The sequence below is a fragment of the Motacilla alba genome, chromosome 13, assembly GCF_015832195.1.
Source record: "Motacilla alba alba isolate MOTALB_02 chromosome 13, Motacilla_alba_V1.0_pri, whole genome shotgun sequence".
Classification (NCBI taxonomy): Eukaryota; Metazoa; Chordata; class Aves; order Passeriformes; family Motacillidae; genus Motacilla; species Motacilla alba.
The window spans coordinates 12237406-12264442 of NC_052028.1; the positions used below are offsets into that span (position 1 = coordinate 12237406).

Below are 27037 nucleotides of genomic sequence, written 5' to 3' on the forward strand. Positions count from 1 at the left end.
GCTCTGAACGGGGTGCTGGGCTGGTGTCCGGCTTTTTGTTTCCATCTCTGTGTATAACACTGTTTCCCATGGCATTTAAATAAGAGGTTTCACTGCAGCGGTTCACAATGCCGGGGGCTTGAACTCCTTGTCTCTTAGGGTCTTGGATTCCACCCACGGTTTGGCAGTCATTTGGGAAGAGGTAGGAAGGAGGGAGCTCTGCTGAACGTGGTTTTGGATGTGGTTTTGGATGTGTTTTCTTCTCCCTCTGTGCTGTGTGACATGGAGTGAGCTGGAGGAGGCAGTTTCCCGCAGTGAAAGGCAGAAGGAATGCACCAGCGCGTGTGCCTCCGTGTCCGCGTGTGCAGCAAGGAGCTGGCTTTTCCATAGGGAGGAATTGCACTGGAGAGAGTTACACAGACCCCTGGGTGCTGCTAACCCAAGGCATTGTCTTTTATTTTATTTATTGTTCAGTTCATGGCAAAGGCATTGCCTAGGCAACCATGATGCTTCTCCACTCTTGACTGGCGCATTCTGCGTCATCGGGGTGGGACGTGGCAGAGCAGCCAAAGGAGCAGCCAAAGGAGCAGCACTAGTGCTGCTTGGCTCGAGGCACTCAGGGACTGCCAGGGCTGCCCGGAGGCACCTGCACACCAGGGAGATGCTGTGCTGCTCTGTCTCTTCACTCAGAAGAAGCAGGCAGCACCCTGTTGTTATCTCAGGGCTGGTCCATCTACTCATGGCTGGGTTGGGCACTTTGTGCAGTTTGCTGTTCCCCCTGGCATTTTGGCCATGACATCTGATCTCTGCAGGGCTCACACAAATAGTTCTTTGCTTGCAGCAGCCTCCAGCCTGCCAAGACGACTTTGTGCCATCTCCAGGGAGGGAGGCAGAGGGAGTGACTGGTTGCCTGTTAGGCTGCACGTTCCCAGCGCCTTTGCTCTCAGTGCAGCTGCAGCCCAGAGTTGTTAGAGGGAAAATCATTCCTTTCCTCGTGGCTAGAGAACTGTCCAGTTATAAGGGCTTGTGATGGTAACTGACCCACAAATAAAATAATCCAGTTGCTCATCCAGCCCTGGAGAACAAGGAAATAACAGCCTCTGGGAGCTGCATCAACATCATGACCACCCTGCACGGAGACTCTCCTTTATGTCTGTCCTCTGAGCTTAGGACAAGGTTCTCAGTGTGGAGAAAAGAAACTCTCAACAAAACTCATTTCCAGATGACCAGATCAGTCAAGAGTTTCTATTTGCACAAGGCATAAGCATAGTTATATCCTGAATATTGTAGCCATCTACCAGTCGTGGTGAGACCTGCTTTGATCTGCTGAGGAAATTCCAGGGTGGATGTCTGTCTGTTTATCTGTCTGTCATTTAGAGAGGGAAAGAAAAGAAAAGAAAAGAAAAGAAAAGAAAAGAAAAGAAAAGAAAAGAAAAGAAAAGAAAAGAAAAGAAAAGAAAAGAAAAGAAAAGAAAAGAAAAGGAAAGAAAGAAAGAAAGAAAGAAAGAAAGAAAGAAAGAAAGAAAGAAAGAAAGAAAGAAAGAAAGAAAGAAAGAAAGAAAAACTACTTATTATTTCTTTAGCTGCTAGTACCTGGAAATCATTCTGCATATTAGTTTATTACAAGTGGCTTAGGCTAATGGAACTGTGATGATGTAGAGGAATGAGGACAGGATTATTTTATTTAAAATATGTTGACAGTATAGCTAACAATTCAAGCTTGCTATCCACTCCTGTATTGGGATAAAATGAAAGGAGGTGTGAAAGTTTTGCTGCTCAGTGTACAGGTCACATACAAATCAGCATTCTGGCAAAAGAATACGAAATGTTCTGCAATGGGGAATTGCTCTCATGGGGACATTCCGAATGTCCCATTCAGATGCATTTCTTCTTAGAACATCCCCTTGGGTACAAGCATATAGTTGAAATGTTTTGAATTTTTAAAGGTCTTGCACAGTTTGTTTTTTTTTTTTTTCTGTGAATTTTTATCATGCCATTTAATTATTTCTATATTTTATGCCTTTTTTTCAACCATCCTGTGGTGGTATCAGAAAGCCTTCCTGCAGGTTGTTTCTGCATCAGTGTTTCATAGCTTTTCTTGTTCTCCAAACTGCTGTGCTACCAACAAATTGATGCCTCTTTCAATTAGACATTTTTGGAAAGGGGAAGATAAGACACTAACTAACAAGGAATGGTAGGAAGAGACAGATGTTTTGTTTTGAGTATGAAGGAGAATCTTATGCTGATAAATTAACATAATGTTTTTGGAGGTGATGGTGAAGTCCCTTCAGAAATACTCAGTTTGGTCTACCTGAAATATTAGATTTCATCCAAAATGAAAGGCTACATTTTATTTTAGGTCTTTGAAAGCAATTATTTTTATTAACTCTCCTGTCCTTTGGTTCCAAAATAACCTCAATAATATTTATATAATATGGAATTGAAATGCACCACAAATTTCTAAACAATACTTTTTGGGGGTGATAAATACTGAATCAAAATATTACAACAGTAGAGAAATGAATGACCTTTTTTTGCCATTCACTGAAAATCATTCCCTGGGTCTGCCAGGAACCATCATAAATTATGCACTTCCCTCTTCAGGGGAGCTACTTTTAGGCATAGGTTTTGCAGCAGCTGAGTGGTTTTGCCCCATCTGCTCCCAGGAGAGTTTGTATTATTATTTCCACGGGTGGCTGAAATGTTTGTGCACCCAGGGAGGATGGAGGGAGGCAGGAGGCAGAGCCAGCCCTGACCTGGCATTGCTGGCTCTGGGCACACAGCACTCAAAGTGATCTTGTCACAACAGCCTGCTCAAAATCTGTCCTGATGAGAATTTCATGGAACTGACAGGAATCCCTCGGTGGCGGGGGAAAGGAATATGACTGGAAGAGTGCCAGGGAGGTGCTGCTTTCTCTGGTGGTTGGAAGCCTGTCCTCCACATGTGGCCAACACTGGCCATTCTTCTGACCCTAATTATAGCCCTGGTGCTGGACTTAGGTCCAGAGGAACTCCCTCAGCTATTAGAAAGTGGGATCCTCCTCTTCCCATCCTCATGTCTACCTGGGAAGAGAACAGGGAATTCTTCCTGTTCCAGGAAAATGTATGTTCAAATTATGTCCCATTCCTGACTGAGCACTGGCCAGCACCAAGTAAAAAAAGGCATTCCCTTCTAGATTTATTTTTCTTCTTTTTTTTTTTTTTTTTTTTTTTTTTTTTTTTTTTTTTAAATCTCACCCCACAGCAATTGAGTGAACTGGAGAGACAGGTCCAAATTAGTAACAGGCTGGAAGCATGCCCAGGGGCAGTGAGCACCCGAAGGGATGGGGAGGCAGCTCTGTGGATGCAGAGCCCAGCTCCCAAGGTGAAGTTGTCCTTCTGAGTGCAGGCAGGTTGCATGTGAGATCAACACCTCTTCCCTGTTGGGCATCTTGTGCTTCAGCCTTGCTTTTGTTCTGCTTTTGACCCTTTTGCTTCACTAGGTTGTAGGGCTGATGGGAGGGAAACAAAGCTGATGAGGAATGTAACAGACATTTTGTGAAGAAGGCTGCTCCATCACCTCAACTATATCCAGTGTCCTCTGTCTCTGCAGCTCTCTGGACACTTGATAATTTAATTATTCCTCTCTGGCAGGTGCAGGGCCCCCCGTAGAGACAAATGATTTACTGACTCATGTGACTTGTATTCAATATGCAAGTTCACACTGTCACCTCAACTCTGCCCCCTTGGCTCTGCTCCAGTGATGCAAGAAAGAGAGAGAGCTGATCTAAAGAGTTAAAGAGGGGTCCTCTTGCATAATGAACAGAAAAGTGGAAGGGAACATCCAGGCCAGTCTGCAATCCAATAAACCTGAACGTCAAAATCACAAAAAGCTGGTTGTGAGCAGTACAAACCACTACAGCCTGGTAGCTGCTCTGCCCAGCATGATGGGCAGAGGTATGGGGAGGGCGTAAAGATGATGACCCAAGTCTCACTGTAGAACACCTTTCCTATTCAAGATGCCTTAAAAAAATCATTGAATTTTGTTGTATGAGGACTTTCACCTCTAGTTGCCTCCCTGACTCTTCAAACGTAGAGAAGTTGGTAACTCTGGTGCAATGGTACTAATGGGGAAATCCTATAGACTCACAAAATAAATGTCCTCTTCACCTCTGAACCATCCCATGGAAAGACATGGATCATTCCATCAGAGAGGTGTCTACAGAGGGCTTTTGGGAAGGCTATTGATGTGCCCTCTTGACAAAAGCAGAGAAGCACTTGAGAAACAAGTCTAGATGAAAAAATACAGCACCAGCGTTTGCTCGCGTTGCTTTTAGGAGGTGGCAGTGAGGAACGGGCATGGCTCCTGCAATTTCATTGTGAAACCTCATCTGAGCTGTGCTCTTGCTTTGTTCTGCATTTCTCTTGGGATACCAGGCAAACACCAGGCTGCTGTCAGGCTCCATGGGCTGGCATGATCCACCTCCAGCATGTCCACAGTGCTGCTGCTGCTGCAGGGAGCTGAGCTCCCATAAAACCGCTGTGGCTGCTGCTGCTGTGACCGACAGCGGCACAGCACCGTGGCTGGGAGCTGAGCAGACTTCTGGGACAGACACTGCCCTGATTTGGGTGATTCATGCCTTAGTAATGTCCTTTCACTTCCAGAGAGAGGTGGCATGACAGGCGTGCACTCGATCCCTTCCGACAGGGAACCTTTAGATCAGCCATGCCAGGGAATCCGAGCAGATCGGGGGCTCCAGTTCCATCCCAAATGTGACAGGGCTGTGTAAATAAATAATCCCAATCTACATAATTATCTCTTTCTCAGGGAGCCATCACATAAATCAAGCTGATATCAAGGGATGCTGCATGTGGAATTCACGCGTGCAAAGCCGGGCTCTCCTCGGCCTCGCTGCCTGGGCACTTTTGAGATTTTGTGCTCTCTTGAACATCACAGATTTTCTTCTGAGGAAGATCAAATGCTTGGATCATTTTTACCAGAAAAATGCTATCCACGGCAGATTTCCAGTGGTGATTGAAAGTGTGAATTCTCATGCAAACAGATTCCTTTGCATGCAGTCATCTGGGAGCTGGGCCTTTGATTTTCATTTATTATTCTCCCTGGCAGCATGTTCAGTCAGTATGCAGATTTCCTCCTTCATTCAATTTTCAGTGGGCAAGAAGACTACAATTAGTCATATTATCATCAGTGTGAATAAAAGGGAAACACTGAACTGGATCTTTAAGAGCCAGCAGTTGCAGTGGGATGATGCAGATTCATTACACATGAGTAAGGTATGAAAAAAAGCTTCAGGCCAACTGCATTTGGCTCCTTGCTGTCTTCCTGCTTTGTGGAGCTTCTTGTCTTTTGCTGGTATTCCAGACCTCCCCAAGTCAGCCTAGACAGGGAAATTGCTGGATGGGACAAAGTTGCATCTTGAAGAACTGATGAGGACAAATAAATTAGCACAGAAAGCTGGCTGGAGAGGCAGCCAGAGGGTTGTTGAGGGGAGAGCACTGCAAGCCAGGCCTAAGTGTGTTTCTAAGGATGCCTCCCACCTGAGCCTGGCTGATCTGGGACCGACCTGCCAAAGCACACAGCTCAGAAGCTCGTTGGGCTGCAAGGCAGGAGATAAGCACAACAGGCAAGGGGATAAAGATATTCATTTTGCAAGCAGGATTTTTAGGGATGGAGTAAGGAACTATGTCTTTTTCTTTTTTTTCTTGTGAACTTATTTTACAGGGTTCAGATTGAATTAGCTGTGTTGAAAGGAGGATTCAGCTTTGTGGAATCTGTCCCTCTGCTCCCTTGCATGCTATCAAAGGTAATTTAGGTGTTGTATGTACTTGCTTTGCTCTGAAGGCGTTGGAATCTCTAGGGCACACATTCACATGCTGGAACTGATTCTGATGCCTCATTTGGTCAGAAAAAAGTTGTAATTTCCCTGATTTATAAGAAGAATGGGAATTTGGGAGTTGACCATAGTGTTGTGCCATGCTTATGTTTCCATGCTCTTAATAAATCACAGAGAAAAAGAAATTAAAGACAGATCTTCTCTGCTTCCCTTATGGTGAAACATTATTAATTCACCAGGAAAAATTCATTTGGGACAACCTGGTAATTTCCTCAACTTCATATGGTGACATTTCCTTGGCTTAGCAAGTCCTCTGGCAGCAGCGTGCTCTGACTCCTCATGTTGTTGAGGATCCTCAAGGTGCAGATTAGCTGAGTCTCTTAAACCCTGCATGAGGCCACAGGGACACAGCACAACTTCCCAGAAATCAGAGCCAAGAAATGTTATTTTTCCACAAGCAACCAAACACGGGAGCCAAACATTTTCTGTGGCTTCTCTGAAGGCTAACAAGGAATTTCTGGGGGCTCCATGTTCAGCCCAGCTGCTCCCAGCACATCCCTGCCTTCGGTGGAAGATGTGGGGTGCCCATACCTTTGAGGCTGAGCCCTTGTGTGGTACTGGGGTGGAATGGGCAGAGCACATACACACATGACTGCAGGATTGTTGTTTTGTTAGGAAATCGGAGTTCACTTCCAGTAGGAAACTTCTGCTTTGACTTCCAGCTGTCCTTGTTTTATGGACCTCTTTCCCCTCATCAGGATCCTCTCCCAAGCTCCCTTTTGTTTTTCCTCTTCTCCTTCTACATTTTGGCTTCTATTTCAGCTTCCTGGTGTGATGTTTATAGCAGTAATGAATGCAGGGAGTCACGTGGCTGGTGGCAGGTATTGACCCTCCTGTCATCACACTGCTGCTGTCCCCCAGCCTGACAAACCCAGCTGCTCTGCTGGCAGTCTGTCAGCCTGACACTGATGGTTTGCCTCAGTCTGGCTTTGTAGTGTGCTTTTCCTACTCTAATTTGGGTGTTCTTTGCCCCCATTCCCGATGAATTCTGTAAAATTTGGACTGCTATCTCATTAAAGTATAGCTTTTAATCAGTAGGTTCTTCATCCCTCCCTTTTGCCTTAGCTGCTAATACTGTAAGCTGTTTAAGCAGTGGAATTGCAGAGCTATTTTTTGAAACTCTAGGTGTTCCAATTAATTAATGTGACTATAAATTATACTAACTAATCTCACCCTGGCGCTAGGGCATTTGACTGTATCAGGAGACCATTCATTGTATATTTTCTATTTTAATTTCACATTTGGATATGTAAGAGGCCCTGGAGTAAGTCTCTGAAGATGGGTCCTAGAGAAGCCTGCATATCTGGGTGCTTGTGATGTCTAACCTGTTCTTCTGGCCATGAGGAATTGACTCTCTGCTCCTCAGCTGATGTGAGGAACCTGTTTTCACTCCTGATGCTTCTCAAATTTGATCCCTTGCACCTTCTGTTGCTCTGACTGAGGTGAATATTCCCAAGAGTAAGTTCTGTGGACATTCAGTGGAAAGTAAATAAGATGGGGGGTGTTTTTTCCTTCAGACTCCTTTGACCAAGCCATGCCAAATCTCACAATGAGGTGTGACCAATCCCTCCCTTTCAGTACTGGGTTTGTCCAAGACAGACCGTGTCATCAGCTCTGATCCATGGCATTTGCAGTGTCTCAGCTGCACTTGTGCGTGGGAGATGTTTAGCTGGGAGAAGGTTTTTTCTCTCTCAGTGCTGTGTGAACAGTGGCAAATGATCAGGCATCTAGTGCAGGTAAGGGCTAATTCCTTCTGTTTTCAGAGACCAGAGACACAAAGGGAACAACAGACAGATTTTGCTAAGCCAGTATCTGAAGGAAACCACCTCCCCACCCTCTGGCAATGAACTATTCAGGCCCGTGTCATGCACATGTAAATCTTTTAATCTCACACCCCCATCCTGGGCCTGCCTGCTCCCTCCTCCCCCTCTTTCTTCCACATCTCCATCTTCAGTCTCTTCCCTCCTGCCAACCAGCTGTCCCTAAGTCCATGGGAGCTGTTGCAGCAGGGTTCTGTGTGCCAGGAAAGATTATTTTTGACTGGTTGCCAAGTCTCCTGCTCTTGCTCTGGCACGCAGATAAAATGTTAATGGGGCCGAATGTGTTTGACACTAAGGGTGAAACTGTGTGTTCCAGGCACGGAGCCTCTTGCCATCCATTTAGCAGCTGCACAGGCTGGATCCTTCCAGTGCAGTTTTGCTTGCTAAAGGCGACCTGACCAGGGGCTTTCAGGTTTGACAGAAGCCAGGAATTAAAGCTCCCTTGTGGCAAGAAGCTAAAGCAATGTCACCTGCTTGCTGATGGGTACACAAAGAGAGAATTATTTCGTAAGGACAAGTTTGGAATTCTTCTTGCTGGAATGGCTGAAATGGATGTGGGAAGATCTGAAGCAGGTTAAAATGTGGTCTCTGTTCAGCTCTGATCATTTTTGCAAGTGTTGAGGCTTCCCAGCAGGCTGGGTGTTGGCTGAGGTCAGCCCAAGTGCAGGAGAGAAGTCAGGATGCACCATTCCTCACAGCACAGTTTGGGGCAGGAAGAAGCTGCTGCTCAGGTTCAGCCAGCCAAGGCTCTCCAGGTCCTGCCAAAGAAGGTCAGAAGTTTTCCTACATTTGATGTGGCCAGCAAAGCAGAAGGAGAATGTTCTTAATTAAGCCCTGGTGAGAGTGTCTCTGCATCTTGACTGACAGGATTGCATTGCTTTTATTGTTTCTCTTAAGGGGAATTCCAGCCTGAAACACATCTGGCTGAGAATGGTTTCCTTTTAAAGTTCCTAACTGAGAACTTCCTCTGTAAATTCTAGAAGTGGTTTATATTTTGTCTTTGGCAACTTCCCTTGTTAAGTCAGGACTGGTCTCACTCCCACCACAGAAGCAGATAGAAATCTGAGGAGAGGGCAGACAAACAAGGTACTGCCCCTGGAGCAAGGAAGGTTTGGGGGGGTCTGAGCTGACCTGATTTTCCACCTTCCCAGCTCCTGGTAAAATCCTGCTAATCTGTCTTCATAGTGCCATCATCCAAGAGGATTATTGCCTTCCACTAGTGTAAAGGGGACAAGGATGAAGCCCCTGAAATGTGGGACTGGTTGTTCCTGGACAGAGGCTTGCTATGGCTTGTCTACCTGGAGCATGTCCTACAGGCATGGTAATGCCAGGTGACCAAAGCTGTGATCAGGTGCAGAAATGCAAGCCCAGGAACTGTGTTTTTCTGCAGAGTAGCAAATAATTTTGCTCCTCAGAAGCACTCGCTGGACCACTTTAAATTGATAATCATGATGCACTTGAGGGAAGGGTTCTTTTAATGGGGAAATGCATTTTTTTTTCAGACAGTATGCAGTTGCTCTCTTCCATCCTTCCCCCTCAACAGTATGCAATAAACTCATCATAAGATTTATTAATGAACTGTCATGGTGATTTCCTTGAGTACCTTATTTAGCCAGAAATTACTCCAGGGACCAGACCCTGTATATGCTGAAATCAGTGGAAAATTTGCATCTACTTCAAAAAACTGTAGGTAAGACCTGTGAGTAATTAGGGAAAAACAGGAGCTCAGATGGGCTGGGAGACAAGCACTGTTCTAGGATGGGGTGGGGAGAAGCTTAGGGACTCTTTATTAATGGCATCATGTCCTGTCCTGTGGCCACAAAGCAAACACCCCAAAGAGCTGTGATCCTGGCCTAGAGCAGGGAGATATGTGATGACTGGGGCCTTGCTTACAATAACTCAAGTGAGTAGGGATCTTCCATGGGAATACTGTAATTGAAATACTTCTCATCTGGTTCAGCAAGAAAGAGACAATATTTAACATGTTAACCTATTAACATCCTCTTAAGTATTGTAAAGGGACAGTGCCAGAACTCTGAGCTCTTCAAATGCTGCCCAGGTTGCTTCTGAGCTTTCAGGACTGATCTGAAAAGGGTGGCAGAAGTGAATCTCTAACGCTTGCTGCCATTCAAAGGTGTCATTGTGGGATGCAGGGAGAATGGGAATGATGTATGGTCAGGAATGAGCTTCAGGAGGAGATGGGAAAGGCAGGCAGCAGGTGCAGGTGGCACTAGTCTTTGTTTTAGAAAACCCTCTCCTCCCTCCTCCCCTCTGACTTATTTAACATGTTTGAAGGAATTGTTTGCAGAGCAAGTGCAAGCCTTGTGGTTTGGTTGCTGGCTCCCAGGAGGACAATGAGCTGTGGCTTTGCAGGTGTGAGCACTTTGAGCCTGGTGCTGCTGTGCCCAGGGAGTGCACAGGGTGGGTTTGGTGTCTGGGGACACAGCTGTGCACATCTATGTGCTGCTGCCATCAGCCACCCTGGGGAGCGTGTGGGCTCAGCCACGTGGCACAAACCCTGCTGGTTCTGGAGCAGTGCAGCTGCACTTGGGTTATTGGTGCCTCTGTAGGAGAGCTGCAGTGTGGGGCTGAGCTGTCACTCTCAGGGCTGCCACACACTCAGCACTTGTCCCCTCCTCCTCTGGAGCCACCACATCACCTTTTTTATATCCTCAAAGCCTCCTGACTCCTCACCATGCACTTTGCCCTGGTGGCTTTTGTCTCCTTTTAACATTAAATGAGTGTCTTGCTTTCAGAGGTTCTCAAGTGTTGGTTAGTTGAGGAAGATCAGCAGCCCCCCACTACTCTGGGAGGGAGGGCACGTTCCCTTCTCACATCCTCACTCCTCTGGAGCTGTTTTTGCTATAAAGTGTTTGGGAAATGTGTTTATAGGGAAGCCAATTCCTGCTAGAATGGACACAGGACCGTTGCTACTTTATCACCCAGAGTACCCACGTGTAATTACTTTGGAGTGTAATCACTGAATAATTGAGAGGCAATATAATTGGTACCTGGATACAGAATATGTAATTACTGTGTTGTGTAGTGACAGGGTATTTGCCAAGCATATCTTCTGTAGTTACCAAGTAATTTAGGAGAATTTGCATGGTATTTCTTGAGAGACAGAAAAAAAAATCACCCAGCTGAGATCTCTGCAGAGGACTATAAACTTTCTGCCAGCAGGATTTGTAAGCTTTTCCAAGCAAGCAATGTTGGAAGAATTTGCTTTCTGCCTTTCCTTTTCTTTCCAATACAAAAGTTCTCTGCCTGCAAAATGCTAGCAAAGGAAAGTTTTCTTTTATTTCCTGCCATGTGGAACATGTGCGTCAGCCAGGAGATTCACTGGGAAAAGAGATAAATAAAGAGAGAAAAACTCACTTAATGAGAGGAATGATAAAAGAATCCAAACAGCAGGCTGTGAGATGTCAGAGCAAACTGCCCCATCTCCATAACCCTGAGCACTGAACATCTCAGTGGGGCTGAAAATGTGGGACCTCAGGCAGGAGAAGTGGAGGATGCAGCTCCAACCTGTGTGTCAAGTGCAGAGCTGGAAAGTGAGGGTGCCTTTTGTCCAGAGTGCCGAGAGCTCCAAGGACAGCTTCAGCAGCATTTCTGCTGCACCGCAGCAGGGAACAACAGGATTTATAGCTGTACCTATGCTAATGACCTGCAAAGACAAAGCAGCCATTTGTTTCAGTAGCCCCTGTTAAAGCACAGCAGCATCTTTCCCTTTTCTCTCGGTGGGAGAGTGATTGGTGTTTACAAACTGTCTTTTTCGTTCTGCTTTTGGAAATAGCCTGCGCTGGTAAATCATGGGAAGCAGCCTGTTAAAGCTGTGTCCTCATTTACACAGGACTGGGGGTGCAGGATCAGACAGCATACATCACTGAGGTAGCTCTTTTTCATCACTGCACTTGGTCTTAATTACATTATATTGCCCTCTCTAGAGAAATCTCCCACACTTTGGGCTTTCATAAGGTAATGCTTTATCTTTTTTAAATAGTAAATGAAATAGTAGCTACTCGTTAGGGCAATACAACATGCTGCTTTTCCTTCACCTTCTAATGAGGTTGTGCTCCTGCAAATCCTGAGTATAAATAAAGCAAGTTTTTAGTATTTTAGCTATTGAGATTTTGGCTTTACCTAGGGAAAAAAAAAAAAAAACAGATCTATTCAGATATATTCTCTTCTGGTATCTCTTGGTGCTGTTTTGCAGCATTTGCTTTTGGGTGAGTTGCTCTTTTATTGCTGATACCTTCCAGCCAACGCTGAAAAAGTGAACCACAGCCACCACATTTTCTGCAAAATGAACTGGGCTAATCCTTTGCATTCAAACCAGACCTTACCTCTCTATTGATAAATACAGCTTATGCTCTAGTCCCAGGGAATGCAAATGCTGTTTGCAGAAATAGTGCTATCCTGGCTACTTCTCATTATCGTGTTTTTATTGCCAGGGATCCTGGAGCTTTTTAGTAGCTACAGAATCAATAATGCTGTGACATTCATACATTTCTCAATGCCACTGTGCATGGTGCAGCATCAAAGTGCTGGTTCTCAGGGGCTCTACCTGAGAGTGATACTTGTGTACTCATATAATCCTTTTTATCTATAGTTTACAGATCTTAATTAAGATTTACAACGCTGTTGTGAAGTGGATCTTCATGTCTGGGCAGAGCAGCATGGGCAGATGCTAGAGAGGAGTGTTTCAGAAAAAGCTCAGGTTTTTGTCAGAAGCATTCAGCTCCCAAAGCAAGGAACTCCTTGGCAGCCAGGCTGCTTTGCAGGGAAATTTGCCTTTCTCTAAAGCCAGGGCTGGAGACAGGGACTGCAACCTTGGAGTCCTGACACCCACCTATGGTGATATTGCCTGCTCCACTTGCAGTATTTGCAGTATTTTCTAAAAATATTTGATTTTTGAAAATCTGTTGTGCCCAAGGCTTTAGCTTTTCTCCCCCTCTCAAATCTGTGGAGGTTTTTCTTGCAGACTTTAAAATAATAACCAACTCAATAGTTATTTATTAAACAGCAAAAATAACTAAAAAAAAATACAATCAATTTGATTCACTCTGGCTTCTGGAAACACTGTTCTGGAGACAAGGAGGCTTCCAATTTCCTACATGAGTCATGATGTTCTTGGATTCAACCTATCAAACTATATCAGCAAATCATATTATATAATGTAATATAACAAGACACAACTGCCTGTGTTTAACCTAGAAAAGATTAAAAAACATGTCCTACCATGGTCATTGGGCTGTCCTGGTAAAATTGTCATTCTCTTTCCTGTCCAGCTGCTGCCCCTGCTGTCCTCCCCAACCTGCTGTGCTGGAAGGAAAGTGCCATTTTTAGGAATAAAGATCAGAGCAAGTCTGGTAACAGAGCAGCAAGTCCTGCTTGTGCCACTTCTCTGGTTTGGAGGCCGAGTGCTCTAAGGTGGTGTCCAGGGTTTTACCTTTTATAAAGTTGCAGAACCAACACCTCCTGGCTGAGAATTGATGCACTCACAGTGCTGTGGGAGGGGGGAAGACTTTTGAACTGCTAATGCTGCCTTGCTCTCAGTCTACCTGTAAAGTAGAAGTTAAAGGGATGTGTAGATGTGATGAAGAGTCATTTTCCCTTGATTTTTCACCTGCACAGAATGAGGGGATTTGGAGTCTTTTAGCTCTTTTTCTGGGTCTTGCTCTTGCCTGGTGTAAGGCACAACCCAGAGAATTTCTGGGGAGGGTTGAACTGGGGATAGGAGCTCATTGCTGTGGTCTCTCCTTCCCTTGGCCTCTGGGGATGCAGGGGAGACTCCAAGTCAGTATTACAGCCCTGGCATCTGCACCCCTCCACCCAAATCCCCTGAAACAGAACCATCCATTCACCTGGGCAGTTCAGCTGAGGGTCATTTACTGGCTGGAGGTGGGTGCAAAAGAGGAGCTTTCCACAGTGTTTTTGAGAGAGGAAAGCTGTGACCAGGGTGCAGCTCCCTGTGCTCTGGCATTTTCCTTGTGCTGTCACAAGCCTGGCTGCAAGGGCTTCATGTATTTAACCACAGTCTGAGGATGTGGGAATGGAAGGAGGAACAGCCTTCAGTCTCTCAGTTTTCTCATTTCCCCTGAGGATTTCCCCCTTTTCTCTCCCAGGACCCTGTGAGCAACAGCTCAGAAACAAATTTAATTTAGCACCTGTCAAACCTTTTGTGTCTCAGGTGTTGGCCTTGCCAGTGAAAAGCATCACGTTTCTGTTTGAGGGGCAGACGTTAGGCAGGAAGAACAAAGCCAAGCAAGGCTTGCTTCAAGGGTGATTAGGAAAATTGTGCCTTAGGAAACACAGTCCAAGGGACAAATCTCACTGAGCAGCAGGGGCATTGGTGCAATACATGATCTGGCAGGGCTGGAGGGGAAGCTGTGAAATAGCCTGTCCAGCCTCCTTTTAAGCATTTCAGTGATGCACCTCTCTGCAGAGTCATTATGGAAAAAGGTCTCAGGGGAGGAGATTTTAATGTATTTCAGCATGAGGTAAATGATCCCATGCTGAGAGAGGCTGGCACCCTCTCTGTGCCAGTCTCCACCACAGGCAGCTAGTCCCCAAGCAAAGCCAAGGCTAGTCCTTTATGGAATGCAGCATAGATGCTGGCATGAATATTGCTTTGCTACCAGTTACACTTAAAAAAAGAAAAAAAGAGAAAAAAAAAAAAGGGAAAAACTACCAAACAAGCTCCGAGAACAACAGCAGCAGCAAAATCCTCAAGCTGTGCTGGAACAGAAAGTAATTAAGAAATATTTCATATCTCCAAGCGGCCCTGAAATTTTTATTCCTGTGCATGAAGCTCAGTAGGCTCCTCACGGGCGGCTGCTGCTGCTGCTGCGTTTCAGTGCAATAAATCCTGTTGCCTTTGGAGCCTGACAGCCAGCCCAGGATGTGATCAGAAAACCAACAGGCACTGTCTGTAGGGTTTATTCCTTGCCTGCCTCAAGTCTGCTTATACCAACCAAGCCAGTGCTGCAGGTGCAAACCAGTGGGCAAAAGCTATCTTTGGGAGATAAAGATCAGAAAGGTGGGAGGTGGTGTCAAGAGGAGGACTGGGGAGAGTGGGAATTCAGACAAATAAGCTCCCATTTGCCATATTTCCACCCCAAACCCAAAAGACTCACCCGGCCTTAGCCCAGCCTTAGAAGTATTTATGGCCCTGTGAAGGCTGACAGACCCAGAACTGAATTTCTCTGGAATAAACAGTGGTGTGCTTTAATCTGTCTTGCAGTGAGCTCTGTCAGTGCATCCCAGACCTCAGGGCTCAGGGCTCAGGGCTGAGCCTGGCACGGGGCTGCAGGACCTGGGCTTGCTGTTGGTGTCCCTGGGTGGCCCTGCCAGCTGTCACCCCACCTGGGCGAGCTCAGCTGAGACCAAATGTCCTGCACAGTTGGCAGCTGCTCTGGGAGGCACACAGGGGAGTGGACAGCCTGTTTTTCTTTCTCCTATTCTTAATAATGAAAGAAAATGTTTCTAAAGCTGTAACTCAAACTATTGGGTTCTAAAGCCATTAACTGCAAGAGAACCTCTAGTTATACCTTTGGAGTCAAGCTGTTGTCTACAGGCTCAACTCTTGCAGGTCTGAATCCTAGGGAATCCTACTCTTTACCCTCCTTCCCATCATTCTCAATCTTCACAAAATTCAGAGAACCACTGGGCTTGTGCTGCACCATCCTAAAGGAACCAAACAGAGCAAGTCTCCCCAGCAAACAGCTGGAGCAGCAAGTGTTTAGCAGCTAAACTCCTACATGTCACACACCAGGGCAGGGACAAGACCCCTCTGCTCAGCCTGCAGGTGATGGCAGGTGACTGCCTCTGTCTGAGCCAGGGGCTCCTCCAAGCCCTTGCTCATGAGTCAGCTTGGAGGCTGGGAGCTCCATTTTCTTCCTTTCCTCAAATTTGCCATCAGGCGAAGCAGGATGGATTGGATGTGGGGGAGTGACTCCACCTGCTTTTTTGTGTTTCAAATTGGTTTTGAGTATGAGAAAATAAAAGCAGAATTATTTTTTAAACAAGGGCTTCATGTTGATTGCAGCTTTTTACTCTGTATTTTTTTTCAGCTTTTGCTTTTGTAGGCTGGTAGGACTAACATTTTGAAAACGAAAAGTAGTTTTAAGGTGAAAGCCCTTTTTAATTTAGAGCAAATCAAATGGGACATATAACTTCACTAATTGTTTCTTTTCATGAGGGACTTGTCAAAATAGAGTTTTTTCTTTAAGCACTTTCTTGGGTGTCAAAGGCTCATTTTTTTTTCTAAAAACATGAAACTGGAATGGTGCCCAGGTACCTTCACTCTGTGGATGATTTTGTTCCTCTTCAAGTGTCCATAGCATAAAAGAAGCAAATTGCTGGACCTTGAAAGTTTTCTAGTGAGGTTTTTGCTTGAGGAATGTGGAGGAAAGCCAAAGCCCCCAAAGCTCATGGGGGGTGCAGGTCGAAGGCTGCTTCTCCTGGGTGTGCTGAAGGCTCAGCCCCTCCCTCTGCCCACCCTGCCCAGCTGCCAGGGACTGGCAGGGTCACAGCTCCTGGGGACTGCAGCCAGCTGCCACGCTGAGAGCTCTCCCACGTCTATCCCTCAGAGCACTGATTCAGGGAAACACTTTAAGTCATGTCCTTCCTGCTGTTTCTACTCCCTTCTTCTATATTCTGCCTTCCTCCTTTTTCTCTTTGTTTTCTTTCCCCTTCTCCTTCCATGCATGAACTAATTGACGTCTGATCTATTCAGAGGTTCGGCCCTAAAAAGTAACCTTCACTTAACTGCTCACATAACTTGCCTGTCACTTTTGATAACAGTCAGGGCATCATTTTTGCAAGTGTTCAACAGTAAAATTACTGCTTTGCTCTTGTCAAGCAAATGAGCCCTGAGGCTTGTGTGAAAACCATTAATGATGATGCCACCGTGGGACTGGTGCACTGGGCAGCCTGCAGAAGCACCACTTCTCAATTCACCGTGCCCTGCTGAGCAGTTTAGGTTTAATTAACCTGCATTAATGCCTGCTGGGATGGCATTTTCCGTGCCTCCTTTTTCAGGGGGTCAAGTGGAGCTGGAGACTGCTGCTGGTGTCTCAGGTGCCCTGCGTACGTGGCTGGAATTCTGGAAATGTTTATAGCTGTGGTGTGGAAATAAACTCGGCTTATTACTCTCATAAAAACGGTGGCTGTAGCCTTGGGTTTTGCCAGGCTTGCTGAGCTGCTGGAGGGAATTATTGCCAGAACATAAACCTGCTGCAGCTGGTGGTGCTGGGGCTCAGGGCTGTGCTGTGAGGTGGGACAGAGGGCTGCAGAGGTTCTGCACAGATCCTGTGGGTGTTTCCATCCTCCAGAAGTTGTTTACCGTCTGTATGGATGCAGTGAAGTGATGAAGTTTGCTTTCTAATGGAAAAGGACTCTGAGACTGGGGTTTGTGTTGCTGAGCCTGCACCCAGCCATTACCAGGAGAGTGAGCATCTACCACAATAATTGTAATTATAGTTGTGAGGCTGCTGCTGCTCCTGTTTTACTGATTAGTAACAGGCTGAGGCAGGGGCCTCCACACCTGACACTGGAGTGAGTTCAAGAGAGTTTTGAGATCTTGAAGACAACAGGCGGCATAAATCCTACTTCTTTAGAAAACTGAGCTTCAGTGGGGTTCTGCTGAATTGAGTACCATTGTTCTTCTGCAGAAAAAAAAAATGCAAAGCTTAACTTTATTCTTGTTTCTTTACCATTTATGTGTCCTGGAAGGAATACAAGTCCAAGAATCAGAAGCTTGTGCAGATCTCCCTGCTTATGAAGTTCAGATGAGACACAGGCTTTGCCATCAACAGTGCTTGCTTGTGTCTTCATGTGGCTTGCTGAGTGAATGAAAGGAATTAGGAGTGAAGTGGTCATTAGCACGTATTTACATAGGTTAATTGCATGGGGTAAGGAAAGATCAATTTGATTTTCAATGGGGCTGCTGATGGAGATGTCTTCCTGACAGTGCTTCATGACCCCTTTCTTTGGCATTGAATTATATTTTTCAGGTCTTAGCAGGCTGTAGCTAAGGATTTAACAAGCTTCTAGGTCACGTCAAACCTTGCCTTTGTAGTTCTGGGTGTTTGGTTTTGATGTGCCACGTCTGCTGGGTGCATTTATTGAATTCACCCTGGTAGTCCAGTGAGGAGATTTCTAAGGCAGGAAACTGCCATCATTCACACATATAATGAACTTTAGAATCATAGAATGCTTGGGTTTTGAGAGGACCTTAAAGCTCATCTCATTCCAATCCCCTGCCCATGGAAGGGTCCCACCTTCCACAATCCCAAATTGTTCCAAGCCCCATCCAGCCTGGCCTTGATCCTTCCAGGGATGGGGCAGCCACAGCTTCTCTGGGCACCCTGTGCCAGCTCCTCAGCACCATTCTGGGTCCATGGTGAGTGGCTGTGGCAAACTTTCATCAACCAAGATGAAGAACAGATTGGTTTAGGGCATCTGAATCCATACAGTCTGTTCAATTGGCATTATCTTATTATTGCTACCAAAGTCTCGTGGTCACCCGATTGCCTGGGCTAGGTGTGAGCAGCTGTAGCTCATCCTGCTTGCCTGGGCCAAGCACCACCTTCCTTCCTCTTGGTAAAGCACTCCTGCCACTGGGGCAGACTGGCTTAGAGCTGGTTCTGTCATGTCTCCATTAGCCTGCCATCTGCCACCTGCACCAAACCTCCCCTTGGCCCCAGGCCAGGCTTTGCAGATGCTCCAGCACCCCGGTGGCTGCAGGATGGGAGTTTAAATAAAACAGAGCATTGATGTGAAGATGAAATTAATTAATGTCCCTGCTATTAAATTACTCTCTCTAAGGGAAGACTTTTATTTTGCCTCTCAGATGACAGTGTTTCATTAGGGAAAAAAACATGAGGTTTGAGAGCTCAGGCTTTGAAACACTTTATCAGGTTTATTTATAAGTAAGAGTTCCATCATTTTTCTTGTGACTTGAGGAGAATACAGAATTTAGCCCTCTATTTTTTGAGTAGAGAATTGCTGAGAAAAACCTGTTCCTGTGAGCCCCTAAGCTGCAACAGAGTCCTACCCATTTTTTAAAGATCAGTCCTTGACATGCTACACAAATTGGCAGCTGAGCACCTCAGTGGGGTCAGCCATTCCTTTATCTACTCAGTTATTTCCAAAAATGCGTGGGCAAAGCTGCACACCCCTTTCACAACATGCATCAGCTGGTGACCCTTCCTGTGTCCTGGCCTTGCCTTGCTTCATATGAGAAGTAAATTTCTTTGATTTTGTGAGTCTGGAGATTCATTTGTTCCTTATTTAGGGAAAATAAGAAGTGTGAGTAGATGAGTAGTAAGCCAGTATTTAGGGGAAAAAACTCACTGGAATATGATTGGGAAACCTAAGGGAGAGTTGCAGGCAGACACAAAGGGGTCCCCAGTTTTTGCTGTGTACCTGCTGCCCACTGCCCATCCTGCTGACATTGGCAAGCTTCTGTGGACTGGCATTGCTGAACTAAATGGCAGAAGAGCATTGTGAGGGAGTGGAAAGATCAGGGTAGAGGTGCTATGGTCAGGAGGTGTAGCAGCTGCCCATATGACTCCTAACTGCAGCCAGAGCTGTCATTTCTCACTGTCAGAAGCATTTAAATAAATAAATAACCTCGCAGTAGACATCTCTATTTTTTCTGTAGGAGCTAGAAGAAAAAGTGTACCTGGAGAGTATGTATAATTTATATAGCAATATAAGAATGTTAACTATCTGCAGAGAATGAAAAAATTCCCCAATCCTTGGGGTTATTTGATCTGCTAATTATCCATACTTCAGAACCCATTATTCACACTTTTCTGCTTTCCTCCAAGAAATCTATTTGGCAGACATCTCTATATATTTTTATAGCTTTCTGTGAGATCAGCAGGAACAAAAGAGAAGAAAAATTTGAGTTGTAAACCATTAATAAAATGCAAACGTACAACAGTCTTCTTTGTTTGATGTTTGCCAGTAGGCAGATCGAGACAAACATCTCTCCTATGTTGATATCCTGAAAGATTAAACAAAAAAAAAAAAGTTTTTCAGACTTACCTTTGCCCAGTGAAACAACCAAGGGCAAACTGCAGCTCTGTTTGGAAGCATGTTTGGCACAGGCTGCAGTGGTGACTCACCAATATTAACAGCAGCAGGGTTTGGATCTCCTGCACCTTGCTACCACAATGCCAAGCTATTCATCAGCACAAACACTGTCCTGCACACTCTCCTCCAGAAAAACAGCCTAACTAAGGAGGCCTTGGGAGCTCTAATCTATGCCAGGCTTGGTCCAAAGCTTGCTGGAAAGATTGCCTTTGAGTGAAAAGAGCTGTGAGACCACCTAAAATGTCCCAGTGCAGGTGGCAATCAGTCCCCAATCTTGTTTCCCATTTTACACTCTGAACATTTTGCAGCATCATGGAGAAGGTCACCTTTGGGTTGCAAAACTGCTGGTGGAACAAGACAGTGATGCTTTCTGAGAGAGAGCTCACAGCCATGGCAGGGATTTACAGGATGGAGGTTTGCTGGCTAAGAGAGAAGGGGTTTATATGTTTCCCAGTTTCTCTTTTGGAGGCGTGGCTGGGCAGATTTCTTTTTGACATTAATGAATTCATGTTGAGATGGCTTCTTTGCTATTGCAATGCTCCTCCCCTGATTGCACCTTGACTCCTTATGCTCTGTTTTCCCCGGGTGCCTCCATGTGTGTCATGGTTGGAGCTTGTATCCTTGAGCTTGTCCTTGTATATCCTTGTAATCAAAATGAAGGAAAAGCCCTTGATATCCTTCAGAAAGGAGCACAGTTCTGTCTCTGGTATCGCCAGCTCATGCTGAAGATGGTAATGCAAGTAAATTATCAGATCTGCAGAGGAAGGCTGAGGGAATTTGAAGTTGGAACTGAGTCACTGTCTCATCCTTCTGTGGGGTTGTCTCTGGACCTACACATCTCTGCTTCTTCTTCTTCAGTGCTGTGGATCTGTAGACATCCTTAGATTCCTGCAGGAGGAGGAATTAGCCAAGAAATGGGCAGATTTCTCTTACCTGGTGCCCACTCAGTGAGTGCCTAGAGCAGGGTGTCTCTCATCTTGCCCTGGTTATGGTCATGTTGTAGGGGATGTGTTAAAAATGCAGCAGCTGCTATTTGCTCTTGAAAAACACAGGATCTTCTGTCAGGATAAACATTTCCAAAAGTGCATGGCCTCTGTGACAGCTACAGTTCTAAGAAGGACTTAAATGATACACACAGGGTTAGAACTGACCTTCACCAGACTGGATTTCACTTTCTGAGCTAGAGAACTGTTTGTTAAAATGGGATTTCTATTGCTTCTCTATCCACTGGCAAATATGTCTTGTGGGTTTGGATCTATATTTTCTGAGTGCTTCATTTAAACTCTGAACTCTGGAGGGAGATGAGCAGGGGAGTCTGGTGATAGTGGCAGAGAGTGTTTCAGACCCCATAGCTGAAAAGGGGACAACGATAGAACTTTGGCTGGCTCTCAGCAGAAAGTGGGGTGATGTTTACAAAGCCCATCCCTGCAAACACTGTTGTATTTCATGCCACGTCTTCTGCAGGACAGAAGACCAGTTAGAAGTGATTTTCATAGGTATCAAGTGAGAACAAAACAAAACCACATTTTGAGGGACATAGAGGAAAATGATCCATTGCTAGAGGTGCTGGTTTGAGCTTATGGGCAGATGTGCATTAAAGGATCATGCTGAAAGGTTGCAATCTAAGAAGATGAGCTTTAAACCACAGGATTTTCTTTTTCCTACTCTTTCTCTGGATGTTATTGCTTTTGCAGGAACAGATCTATTTGATGGGGGCATGTGTACATTTTGAGGGGGCAGGTTTGTCATCCCCCAAGGCAGCAAATCTGTCAAGGCTCCAATGTCAGGCTGTCAGGCCACTGAACCTTCTTCTTTTCAACCACTTTTGAGACAGGTTGAATCTGGTGAGGCAAGTTGTGTAGCCAAAACACAAATCCTCCTCCAAGAAGCAGGGAGCCAGCCTGGGGAAAACGAGGCATTTGAAAACCAAGGGCAGGGAAGTGCAAAACTGGGTTGTTTTATGTTGCAAAAGTGACTTTCCACATCAGTGATCAGAGTGCAAGTCACTCAGGTCTGGTTATTTGAAGAGCAGGATGAACAGCCAGGACACAGCAGAGCCTGCCTGGGTTTCCCAATCCTGCCTGCAGTTCATGCAGGGTGAAACAGGGGACAGAAGGAATGTCCTGGCTCTGACTGATGATGTTGTGTTGTTTATTTTAATGTAGGTCAGAAAGTCGCATTGGAACTGTGGTAGGGAATAGCCCTTTGCATGGGGTCACGTTGTAAAACCAGGGCACAACTGACCCCAGACTGTGTGTGTCCTTTCATGCCAGCTGGCCAGGCCATGTCAGCCTGCTGCAGCTCAGCTCACACCCTCACAAAACAGTGGATAAACTCCACCACTAATCTGACCTCTCATAAACCTGCTGTGCTGTGTCACATCGTTGAGCCTGTGGCCCAATCAGTTTTAAATGCCACTGTTTGCCAACCTTGCATTGTTCCCACAAACCAACTGAGTGTGTTAAGAGAGGATAATTAGGGAGAACACAGTAATTAATACTGCTGATAATAACCCAGAGGTGTAATTTAGCTGCCTGACTTAGACTGAATTCCCTGTGCTGGAGGAGGAAAAGGCACCTGCTGAAGTCTTTCACGGCAGCTTAGCTCTCCACAGGAGGCAATCACACACAGGAGCGCTGAGGTCTCTCCTGAGCCGCTAATGATTGCCTTGCAGACAGCGATGGCATGTCACTATTGATTATTTTCCTATTATAAACTCCGTCCTCTTCTCCCTTTTTGCCATGATCTGTTGGGTAAACACAGGAAACAAGTAGGAGCAGCTGAGGTTTGTGGTTATGAGGTGTTTGGAGGAGGAGGAGGGGAAGCACTGGTTCAGCAGGCAGTTCATGTTCTAAGAAAGTGTCTATGGCTGAGAAAACAGTCTAAAGGGATGTGGTGGTATCAGGATAAAAATTATCCTTCAGTCCTATGCAGGCTTTTCTGCACTGACATTACAAGAGGCATTTTTAATGCTGTCTTGAGCATGCTGCAGTGGGCACTTTAGGTGCCAGTCCATGGTCAGGGATATTTGTTTTTCTACTGTAGTCACTCCAAATATTTTATGGCTTCCTTTTACCCAGAGATCCTTAGATCTCTCAGGTTCCTGTGGTCTCCTATTGGCTGTGGCAGGGTTGAACATGGGAGAGATGAAGCCTCTGTCCCACCTTCTGGTCACTACTGGTTTCACATATGGAAGTCCCACATCACTGGACACCCCCAGATGGGTGTCTAGCTGCTGTCTGCAGTACTTTCTCAAGGTATTTCACATCATTTAGTCCAGAGCCAGCATTAACTTCGTGCAGTGCAAAGTCCTTCTGTTGCCTTCAGCTTTTGCCCCAGTTCTATTTAGACTGCACTTTGGTTCAGTTTGGTGAGGTGATGCAGTGGTTGATACTATTCCTGTGCCTTGGCTTTTTGTTAATTAAAGCAGTTCCTGAAAATGCACAGAATTGTGTTTTCCTGCTACTAATTTCCTCAGAAGCTTGAGGGAACTGGTGTGCTACTGCTCATGTAAATGAAATTCTAGTTAAACATATGCAATAGAAGGTCATGCTTTTTCTTCTGGTTTGGTTTTTTTGTTTTGTTTTGGTTTGGGTTGGGTTTTTTTTGGCATTTGAACTTTCATTTCCTCAATCTCATTCCTTGCAGGATAAATTAATGTTTTATTCAGGACATTGAAGTGCACTCAAGAGACTCAAGTGAGTCTAGTGACCTTCTTTGTGACCTTGAACAAATGTTTTCTCTCCCTGGATCTGCTCCTTCCCAGGGATTTAAAACCAACTAATTGTCACTGATGTCTACTACCAGGTTTTGGTCTTTGGACCCATCCTTCCTTGTGTCCTGACAGTCACACATCTTACCCTGGAGCTGTGTAGGACTTGGACATCTAGTCTGTACTAATGGTGCAATCTCCAAAGAATGATTTAGTCAATCCCAAAATAGCTTTCTAAAGAAGGTATGGTGAATCATTCTCCCGAGTTCCCCTTTCTTTGCTCATTGAGGATAGTAGAAGCCTGGATGGCTAATGAAACCAGATACCTAATTATTTAGAGTTGTGAATTTTGTAAGAGGGAGACTACCACCAAGTCACAGAACCCAAATGTGAGAGTTTTGTCAGTAAAACCTCTTCTTTTCCTCTTTATTACGGTTTATTGATTTTGGTTGGTTGGTTGGTTTTGGTTTTTTGTTTTGTTTTTGCTTTTCTTAGTTTTGTGTTTGTGATATGCTTCTTCATTCAGCAGCAATTAATAACCTTTCCTTGTGCAAAGATGTCAGGTTCTGTAAGTCAACATAACAGAGAAAAGGAATGGAGAATGCTTGTGAGAGGAGAGAAGAAATTAAAACAGAAGAACCTGTTAAGGAGAAAAGAAATTAAAAACCCAAGAACCTGTTAGAGCTGTATTAAAATGCTATCAGTGTTTATCAGGGAAATAAGACAGTAATCACTGGGTCCTGATAGGATAAGTAACCTCATTCCTGCCTTATTATGCTGGTTTTTTGTGGGGAGAAGGTGGTTCAAGCTTGATCTGTCAGTAAGTGCATGATACTAACTCTTGTCCTCTATGATGGTTAGAAAGAGTTCAGAGATTGGTTTTTATTTTATTTCCTTTCTTGTTTTCCCTTCCTCTCCTGACTGTCAGGGTGAATTTGTATCTTCTGGCAATGTTGGGGAGGCTGGGAAGATGTCAAAAAGAGGATGGAAAATGCATTTTGAAGTGAGCTGTTAGGAATTGCTTTGACATTTCTGACAAAGGGAAAGGTTACTGCACACAACTCTTCAGCTCCTATCTTCTTATTGCTTCTCTTGTCAATCACAAGAGGAAGCAGAGGAATTCCCTGCCATGGCTGGCTTGTCCCATGCCCATGGTTGATCTGGCAGGTAGGTTTGGCTCGGCATGCAGGCACTGATCACACTCTGTAGGGTGTGATTACCACCTGGGGACATCTGTTCTTACCAGTGTCCCCTGGGGTTCTGCTAAGGCAGAACGATCAGTTCAGCGGCAGCCCTGGCCCCTCTCCCCTCCATCTTTTTTGCAGAAGTGAGAAATGCCTACTCATTCCCTCCTGTGCCTGCAAGGAGACCTTGATCCTCAAGTGAACTTTATTGACTGAATTGCTCCAGAAATTTAAAATCACAGATTTGGAACCTTCTGCATAACCCAGTGAACCCCTGCTGTTGATAACAGACCAATAATGCTGACACCAAGTTTGGCACCCAGCGACATTTGGCCTGGCTCGCTCTCTTGTCACCTCCTTGGGAAGAGGGAAGGAGAAATTAAGACACAAAGTTTAAAGACAGCCCACAAATGGTCGTGCCAGAACAGAAGGGAGATGTGTTCAGAAAGGAGCTTTACTGGTGAAAAGATAAAGCCCTAAGTGCAGAAATATTTCTCTGTTGATGTTTTCAATTGCAAATGAGCTGAGCCTGAAACAAGGGAAATGAACATGCATGAGCTTGTACTTTAACTAATAGCTGCCTGCAACATGTTTCAATTTCTGGATAACTCAGGAACTGGAAAAAATAGAAGAATCTTTGCCAGTTCAGTTCATTATGAAGAGCAGTAACTAGTTCTAAATAGCCCTTTATTTCTTCTCCAATCTTATTATAGTACTGGATTAATAGCTTCAGTTTCCTGGTTTGTAATAGGAAAGATTCAAGCACTTTCAATATTTTGGTAAAAATATGCAAACTTGATTGTTTTTCCAGAAGCAACTGAAAACATAAACTTATTTGAGGAAACTCTCAAGTGTCTTTTCCTTAGCTGAGCATTAACATTTTCTGAGACAAATGCACCAAACAAGTTTCATTAATTCTTTTCCTTTTTCATCCAATTCTTACTGGTTAGGTGGGTGGGAGGAGGGCAAATCTCCTTTGAGCTTTCACCTCTTCCTCTGATTTGCAGCTCTTGGTTTTGCTTTTTGCCTTTCTGGACTAAAACCAAAGGCAACACTTCTAGAGGCCCCGAGAAGCCTTTAGTGTCAGAGCTTTTCTTGGCAGCCACGAGAGACAATTGCAAAGCAGAAAAGAAGAGCCTTATTTAGCAAGCAGTTGTTGCTCTCCAAGTTGATGAAACAATTAGCTGGAGATGATGCCCTGGTGCCATTCTGCTCTTTTCATAGCACCACAATGCTCCTTTGCCAGAACAAGCCTCCTTGTAGGTTTAATAAACCACATGAAACCGCACACCCCATTCCTCACATTGGACCCTTCAGGCCTTGTAGAGGGAAGATTTAGCTGGCCAAGGGCAACATGATCCTCCTGGAAGAGCAAACTATCTCCCAACAAGGACACTCTCTGCCTGTGAAAACACTTAATAAAAGCTGGGGCACATCTCCTCTTCCCAATGTCTGTAGCAGCCAGAAAGGAGCTGCTGTGGCAGACGCTGGCCTCATCCCCCCATGCTGGTACAAGCTGTGCGCTGTTGTCTGGTGAGGGCAGGGCTCAGAGCTGCTCACAGCCACACAAGAGTGACAGTTTTCCATATTCCTGACAGCCTCTATTAAGCCATACATGGAGATTGATGAAAAGCTCCTCTGCAAAGCGGAGCTGCCGCAGATCAGAGCAGTTCAAGCAGCTGTTGGGTTAGAGCACAGTCCTTTATTAATTTCCTGGTGACTCTTTTTCACTACTTTTTCTGGAAGCAGATAGTGTTGTTTGCCTGGCTGCAAGCTGAGCTTGATGCTAAATCTGCTGGAAATGCTGAGCAGTGGATGCCTCTTTACCTTCTGTGCAATTGCATATGGATTGGTTCCTGCAAGAGTTTCCAATAAACATTTTGATGGCCCTGTTTTTATCAGCCACATAGAAAGGTGATCATAAAAACAAAACAAAAAAAATCCCAGAGGAAAGGAGATTAAAATTACCAGTGATCTCAATTCCCTGTGTTTCAGTTAAACAACATTTTTAATACTGTCTGTAGTGCATGTACTATGTCTGTGCTCCCCTCTCTTGACAGGTCCCCAAATCACATTCACTGCCATTCATTATGTGCAGGGGAATAAAACATTTATTCCAAGTCATGTTTTATTCCTGGGAAAATATCTATTTCTGCAAGCTCCAGACATCTTTTTAACTGTTAGCACTTCCCTTCATGGCCCTGGGCTCCCTGCCCAGAAGATGAGTCCTGCAGGTCTTGCTGGGATCGTGTCACCATGCACTGCAACCCTGCTGGGACAGGCACAGGCTTTGCAGCCTCTCACGGTTGCAGGTAACACAACTTGGCTTTGAAAATTTAA

At 45.2% G+C, this 27037-nt stretch overlaps 2 long non-coding RNA genes across 4 annotated transcripts in view; one reads left to right on the forward strand and one right to left on the reverse strand.

Annotated features, from left to right (window-relative positions):
• Positions 1–27037, forward strand: part of LOC119706381 — a 142046-nt gene that overhangs the window by 69367 nt on the left and 45642 nt on the right. The window lies entirely within an intron of this gene.
• Positions 10733–13194, reverse strand: LOC119706380. Its single transcript, XR_005258518.1, has 3 exons — positions 12935–13194; positions 11222–11360; positions 10733–11035 (listed from the first exon to the last, which is right to left on the reverse strand). It is a non-coding gene; the product is annotated as an uncharacterized LOC119706380 (long non-coding RNA).